The 7,902-nt window shown below is 34.9% G+C and overlaps 1 long non-coding RNA gene across 1 annotated transcript; it reads left to right on the top strand.

Moving 5' to 3' along the window:
- The first annotated feature begins 939 nt into the window (after window positions 1–939).
- On the top strand, window positions 940–2,610 carry LOC129449950 (uncharacterized). The gene is made up of 3 exons (XR_008646216.2): window positions 940–1,015; window positions 1,409–1,457; window positions 2,443–2,610. It is a non-coding gene; the product is annotated as an uncharacterized lncRNA (long non-coding RNA).
- Window positions 2,611–7,902: the final 5,292 nt, after the last annotated feature.

Genomic DNA, 7,902 nt, shown 5'->3' with positions numbered 1-7,902 from the left:
GTGAAAAACAAATATACTTTATTGTATTTCAAGTATATTTAACTTTGCAATAGTACATTACAAATATACTTACAAAGGAATGTACTTTCTTTAAACATATTTAAAGTATGCTTACAACATATTTGCGCGTATTTTTTACAATTAAACTTTTAACATACTTCAAAATAATTATACTTTAGTATATTTTCTAAAAGTATACTTTAGAAAAATATACTTAAAGTTAAAGTTTTGTGCAATTTTTAAAGTATACTAAATTTAAACTTATTTTAAAATGTATTTTAGGTATACTTTAATTATTTGTATGCTTAAAGTTATCATTATAACAATGCACTGAGAGCATATTCCTAAAAAATACATTATTTAGTAACCGTTTGAAACTGTATATTTTACATTTTGAAAGTATATGTGGCGTACAAATGTATATTATTTTATGGAGAAATAACGTGGGCTTAAAATTACGAGAGAGCAGTATGTTCAGTTACATTTTATATTGTAGATGTATACATTTGTTATATACTATTAACATAATAAGGTACACTTTAACTTCACTATAGTCAAGCATTGGATAAACCAATTAACTGTGTTTTACCACAAAATAACCATGGTTTTGCTAATAATAAATACACCAAAAAAAACCATGGTTACTAAACTTTTACCACAAAAAAAAAACATTCATTTTCATAAGGGGAATATGAGTGTTTGTTTTTTTGTAGTTTTTGAGTCAATTGCATACCGCTTTTAGCTGTACACATTAATTAACTTAAACAGTTTTCGTAAATGCATTTAAGAGAAAAGTGAATTCTAAGATTTGAATAATTCTTGATCCACACTCCAGTCCAGATGGTGGCGGTAATGCTCCAAAAAGCTGGATGCAATCCGCCATTCAAAATCATAAGAAGAAGAAGAAGAAGAAGAAGAAGATTTGAATAATGCATCTGACGTGTGTGTGATGACGTCACGACGCACGTATTTTGATTTTTACCAGTTGTTCAAGGCGGACGGATTCAGTCCCAAGGTACGTTAAAATATCTTAAAATTAATTATATTTGATTATCGTTTGACCATTCTGAAGTTTATCAGTAGACTATCATATTTTGAATGCGAAATGTTGTCAATAACGCGGTATCTAACTCGCTATTAGTGATAAGCTGCTGTGTAGCTTAGCTTAGCTTATAGCTAATGTTAAAGGTTTGAAAGATAGCACTGTTAGCCTGTTCGAATTAGTACACCCGATTGTTTTGTTAAATATATGTATTGGTGTGTATGTATATGTTAATGAAAAAAGGTAGCGTCAGAAAATCTGTTTTTTAAATGTAGCGTGAAAGTTAACCATTTATTGACTGTTTAGAGGTTGTAAGGCTTTTACCTAACTGTATTTAGTATTAATGATGCTGCATTCTTTCCTCAGAAGCTAAAGTTTTTCAAAGACATTTGTAGGGAGGACTTTGCAGCTAATGGTAAGTCATATTAAACTCTTAAGATATAATAATTCATTCGTAGTAGTAAATCAAGCTTCAGTTTAGATAACGTTATATACATATTGAGGCGGTTTCCCAGACAGGGATTAGACTAGTCCTAGACTAAAATAAATGTAAGAGCTGTCCAAACTGAAAACAACTTGTACTGACATATCTTAAAATACACCAGTGTCCTTTGTTTTGCCTCAAAATGCACACAGGTAATGTTTTTATTAAGGCATGTTTTTTGAAACTAGTTATATTTCTTAGTTAAACTAAGGCCTAGTCCTGTTTTAAGATAATCCCTTTCCAGGAAACACCCAATTGTCTGCTTGTTGCATTTTCTTTCTGACAATTTTTACATTTAAATTTAATACAATAAAATCTTTCTTTAGGAGCTGAAGTATTTTGATTCTGTAAGGTGGTGCTTTAATGAAAGTAGAGAAGAGGTGAATCCATGTGCAAAAGGTGTTTATTTAGTAAAATCCCAAAAGGGCCAGCAAACAAATCCAACAAGGGTAAATCCAAATCATAAATCCAAAGACAGGCAATAGTTCAAGGCAGGCGGCAAAACAGGCAATATCCAAATACAGGCACAGGTCAAAACAGGAACAGATACAGGCAACAGGTTTACAGATAACAAAAAACAGATTCAAACAGGTAACAGGAGCAGGTAACAGGCTGGCTTACTATTCTATAATATTCAGCAGGGAACAGGTGAACAGGAAGTGACTTATATACAAAACAGACAGGAAGTGTGAACTGAAACATGGCATGATGAATATCAAAATAAAAGTCAGAACAGAGCAGGGTATCAAAATAAAAGTCCAAAATACAAAAATACACAGAACACAGAACAAAACCATTACAATCTGCTATACAATCTCTGCCAGTAAACTATAGATTTAATACAGTAAGTCTTAAATAAATGTAATGTTTTAATATTAAACACTTTTTAATTGAGCTTATTGTCTCTCTTTTTCAGATTTCCTTAGGCTGAACCAAAACCTGCCAGACTAAAGTTGATTTGGGAGAGAAAGACGTTGTAAACTCAATCATCTTGACATTCTTCAATGAGTAATTGTTCAATTTTTAGGCAAATACTGTACACTTTGAATGCTGTGAATAAAACTATATTTTAAATATATTTAAACTTAATTGTTTTTGACTGTTTTAATCAGCTTTTATTTATTTGGAAAAAAATATTTTGGTTATGTTACCAGCTAAAGTAATCTATTCCCAAAATAGCACTCTTTAAGTTAACTAATTACTAACGCACTTGAAGTATACTCACTAATCTAGCTGCAGGTATGTAAAAGTATACAAAATGTAATGTACTTGGCATATTCATTTTTCACCAGGGCAGTTTTTATAATTTTGGATTGGCCAAAAATATATAGAATGTACGCAAACAGTCTATTTAAGATATACTGATTGTATGTTTGCAAGACACTCATAATACATTTGTAATGTACTCCTAACATAAATAAAACACACTCTAAATTCACTTATCAAGCATGAATTTAGCACAAAAACAGTCATGTACTTAAATTGTACTAAATACACTTAAAGTTGTTCCACTTTAGCACACAAAAGTACACTAAATACACTTAAAGTTGTGCTTTGTTACAATTAATATACAACTAAAATATATTAAGTACAAAATTAGTTGTTCCAAAATAGCACTCTTTAAATAAACTAATCAATAGCACACTTTAAGTATACTGGTCATTAGTGCGACTGCAAGTATACTTAAGTATATCAAAATTAAATATATTTAGCATACTATTTTTTCACCAGGGTTGGCTGTGCTGCGGCTTTTCAGAGCGCACTTAATGTACGCTTCCTAATTCGTCCCACCGAGAGCAGAGACTACATTGCCCATACACCCTTGCGTTTACAAGTTAAAAGCGCATGCGTCGGTCAGTCAGTGTCAACAAGTTCTGTATAGGTGTGTGTTTGTGTGTGAAACGCGCAACCATAGCTGCTCCCTTAAAATGAAAATACAATGAACACTTAATATGCCCTCCTTGTTCTAGACTCTGAGTAGTAAAAGAACAAGGTCAGAATCAGAGGACTCGCTGGCTGACATCCCACCAAGCCACACTGTAAAAAAAAAACAGAAAAAACAAGCAAATGCATGGCAGCACAGGGTGCCAAACGTTTGCCATTAAGGAAAATAACGGTAAAACCCCATGAACTGAAGTAACATGTTTACACAGCCACATGAAAAAAGAACATTGACCAAAGTACTATAAAATTAAAAAAATGTAATCTGAAATAACATATTTTGTCTGTATAATTGCAAATACATGCATAGACCATTAAATGTAATGGCATTATTTGACTGTAAGTTAACGTAACATGTTTAAACCCTTTTTAATAAAACATGTTTTGACTGTAAACGTAAAAGGATGGTGTAACAATTGTTTAACATGATTTGAATGTAGATATAAATGACATGTTGACACCATCACTTCATAAAGCATATTTTGAATGTAAACTGAAATCATGTTTTAATCATTATTTAACAGAGTTTGACCGTTATTTGAAATAACTAATGTGTTGACCGTTATTTGAAAAATGAACTGTGATGGACCATAATTTTGAAAGGCATGTGCAGCATTTTTATTTTGATTATGGCTTATAGATAATTTTATATGTAGTTCATGAAATGTATGTTATATGTCACACTAAAAGTCATTATAGAAAATAATTTGTATTTCCCCTCTTTATTTTTTTCTGTTACAATAGTTTCCATTGTAAATAACAACAATATTAAAAACTTTAAACAGTGTCACAGTACCATCATATGAACATTGCTTATATGCTTAAAATACAACATTGACAATGTTGTGGTTTTCCTTTTGGGTTCTTTAGGAATGAAGAAGTTTGTTTTAATCCGAATATGGGTATCAAATACTTTATGTTTATATTTACCATTTTGTTTTTATTGTTTTTATGTTTTTCTATATGGATATAACCAGTTACTTTACCATTATGTTTTTATGTTTTTCTATATGGAAAATTACCAGACTGCATTGCAGGGGTAGGAACAAAAGACCTACAGTCCCAGGAATGTAAATACCATGTGTTTCTATATGATATAAACCATATGTTTCTTCATGTTACAAACCCTTGGGAATAGGATTGCGTGCGAAGACAGGCTTAAATAACTGCTGTATAGGAGGAGACTTCAGTGAGTCTTGGAGTTTTTGCAGGACTGCTTGGCTTTTATTTTGCTGGTTAATAAAAGTCTATCTTTTGAAAATGAAATCTACAGCTTGAGTATTTTATTCTTAAAGAACCCAAAAGGAAAACCACAACAATTGGCGCCCAACGTGGGGCTGGAAAAGAGCACAACAATTGGCAACCCAGATGGGACATGAAAAGAGCACAGAACCAGAGACCACAGCTGGCTTCTCGATGGGCAATACACAGGGTCCGAAATTAACACCCGCCAAGCGCCAAATGCGGGTAGATTTTCCGTTTGGCGACTAAATTCAAAAGGCTACCCGCCACACTGGCGGGTGATTTTCATACCAAAATATTAATGCAATATAATGTGTTTGCCAGTAACTGATCTGGGAACGAGGTGAGCTAGCCACAGAACGTCTCTACGCTCCAAGTCTCGCACTAGAGACGGTCTGTTGCTAGCTAGTACTGCAGGTAACTTGCGGTCTCCAGCTATCTGCTGCATATTAGCTATCAAAATGCATCCCCGCCCTGCCCGTCGGGCTATCTTGACTTATAGGGAGGAAAACATATATTTAAATGCTTATGCATTCTTTCACAGATTTGGATGGGTAATAATGGTGTATGAAATTCAGGCATTGGGAATTTAAATTACGTTTGAGCGCGCGCTCGAGTTTTACTTTCACTTTCGCGATCGCGCGAAAAGACGCATTACAGGAAGCAATCCGTCATGATTTGTCATGGATTTGTTTGGCAAATCCTCCAACTTCGTCCTGTCAGTCATTACTATCCTCACGTAAGAAAATTAAATCTCTCGCAGCAAACTTTAAAGTGATATAGATTGTACGGGCAGTGAAGAGAGTGACTCTGTGCAGAATCTCTCTTAAAGCGACAGTAGCCCCTGTTTTTCTGATCGAAAAAATGATCCAATCTGTAACTGGATGATCCAAACTGTGAGTTTTGTGACCCACTAAACCACTTTTAAATGGTGATTAAATCTGCTGTGTGGGGATGAGCAGGAAAAGTTGGTTTACATGGAAATCCAGTCTTTTTGTTTGTTTAAAAAACAACAGCATCAAAACAACAACAAATTTGTGTTTTGATAGATGTTTTGTCTTAATATTCTACATTAAAAGTACTGTATTTTTTATTCAGGCTACTTGCATTCATTTTGGGCTACCAAAAACTGAAGAGTGCCTGCCCAAGGGCTACCAGGGATTTTGAAATTTTGCGAGCCCTGCCATGAATGCAGCAAATTAAATTAATGTACATGTGACAAAAAAGGCTGTTTATTATTCTGGCCGGTAAAAAATGTGTTTGGCTGGTGGATTTTTTCATCTACCAGTCCCCGTGGCAGGTGAGCCAAAAAGTTAATTTCGGACCCTGGCAATACAATTAGGTGGCCACCTAAAAGAGGTAAGCGTTTTGCTTATTCAAAGATTGTATTGTTCACCTGAGATGGCTCGTGTTGGTAAGATTAATCACAATTGCTCTTCCAAATTTAAGAATAAAAAGAAGAAATGAATGATTATTAGACTAAATGATTAGAATAAAGGGTTTCATTTTCAAGGGAAATATGTGCATGCACTCATCTGTTTTGTTACTAACAGTACTTGGTAGTATTAGAACAGATGATTATTTTTATTTTGAGATGGCTTTGATGATCGAAGTAAATCAAAGCAAATTTTTATTTTTATTTTAAGTGAAGAAATGCATAAGAGTTGCCTATATCTGTGGGTGTAAGTGTATGATATAGAAGTCTGTGCCTGTGGTCGGAAGTGTAAGGCACAGAGGTCAATTTTGTGTGGTTGAAAGTGTATCAAAATTGACAGTATACCGCCTAAAAGTGGTATATTTTATTGTTTTAATTCAGATCCATGTTGAGGAAGTGTAATGGTCTGTTGGTTTAGTTATAACCACGTCGAGGAAGTGTAGTGGTTGTGTTGTTTTAATTAGCAAGGTACTTTAGGTAAAGTACAGTTTTGTTTTGTTTAATTAGGGCCCGAGCACCGAGGAGGCCTGCACCGAAAGGTGCGAAGCCCTATTGTTTTTGCTCAGATTATTATTATTTTTGGGCACTTTTGGGCACTTTGGGTGCCTTAACATACTCAAAAACTCTTGAAATTTGGCACAGACATTAGAGTCGTCGGCCATCAGGTCCTGGCAAAGGCTGGACCACGTGCGTGGCAAGGGAGCTCTGTACCACCCCCTGTAATGCAAAAACAAACATTGGGGCACAGAACGGGCAAAAATGTTTGCACATGTACGAAAGTTGGTACGCATATAGATCTCATCAACCCGAACAACTTTCGCGCTTTAACCTTTTAGCTCCGCCCAACAGGAAGTCGGCCATTTTGGATTGTTTAAAAAATGCATGCTGTGAACTTTTAAATCCTCCTCTAGAGGATTCATGCGAATGACACCAAACGTGGTGATCATGATGTCGAGATATTGCACTTGCTAATTTGCGAAGGGATTTTTGATATCTTGAATGGTTCTGTCATGGTGAAGCGACAAAGTCATGGTGAATTCAGAGAAACAGGAAGTGTCTAATATCTAAGGCAAAAAATATCTTATTGTGATGACACGAGGAGTGTTTGTTCGTCAGAAGATTCCGATCGCATTGATGTGCCTATTGTGACTCCCAGGTATAGCACCACCACCAGGCGCCAGGAAGTGTGTCAGTCACAAAGGTGGATTTTTTTGACAGTTACATGCAATGTTCTTTTAAATACTCCTTTTAGGATATGCATGCGATTGACACCAAAAGTGGTCAACATGATGCCGAGACATTGTAGATGCTAAATTGCGAAGGGATTTTTGATATATCGAATGCTGTTCCCATGGCAAAGTGTCATACTTGGCTTTCATTTTCTGGCATATTTAAGGCTGACAGTTACATGCTGTGAACTTTTAAACACTCCTCAAATGGGATTCATGCGATTGACACCAGAAGTGGTCAACATGATGCTGACACATTGTAGATGCTAAATGCAAAATAATTTTTGACATCTCGAACGCTGTTCCCATGGCAACGCGTCAAACTTTACTTTTATTTCAGGCATATTTAAGGCTCTTGGCGTGCTTAGATTAACTTTAAATTTGTCACACACATCAGAGTTGTCGGCTATTAAGTGTTGACAAAAAGGTCAGATAAAGACGTGTCTATTTAGTGGCTCACTAGCGCCCCCGTTTATCTAAAATGTTGGGTTTCATTTACCTACAGTACCTAATCCACTGATATTTGCCC

This window comes from Misgurnus anguillicaudatus, chromosome 8 (genome assembly GCF_027580225.2).
Source record: "Misgurnus anguillicaudatus chromosome 8, ASM2758022v2, whole genome shotgun sequence".
Taxonomy (NCBI): Eukaryota; Metazoa; Chordata; class Actinopteri; order Cypriniformes; family Cobitidae; genus Misgurnus; species Misgurnus anguillicaudatus.
Note: the sequence above shows the minus strand (reverse complement) of the source record. Positions and strands in the feature narration are given on the sequence as shown.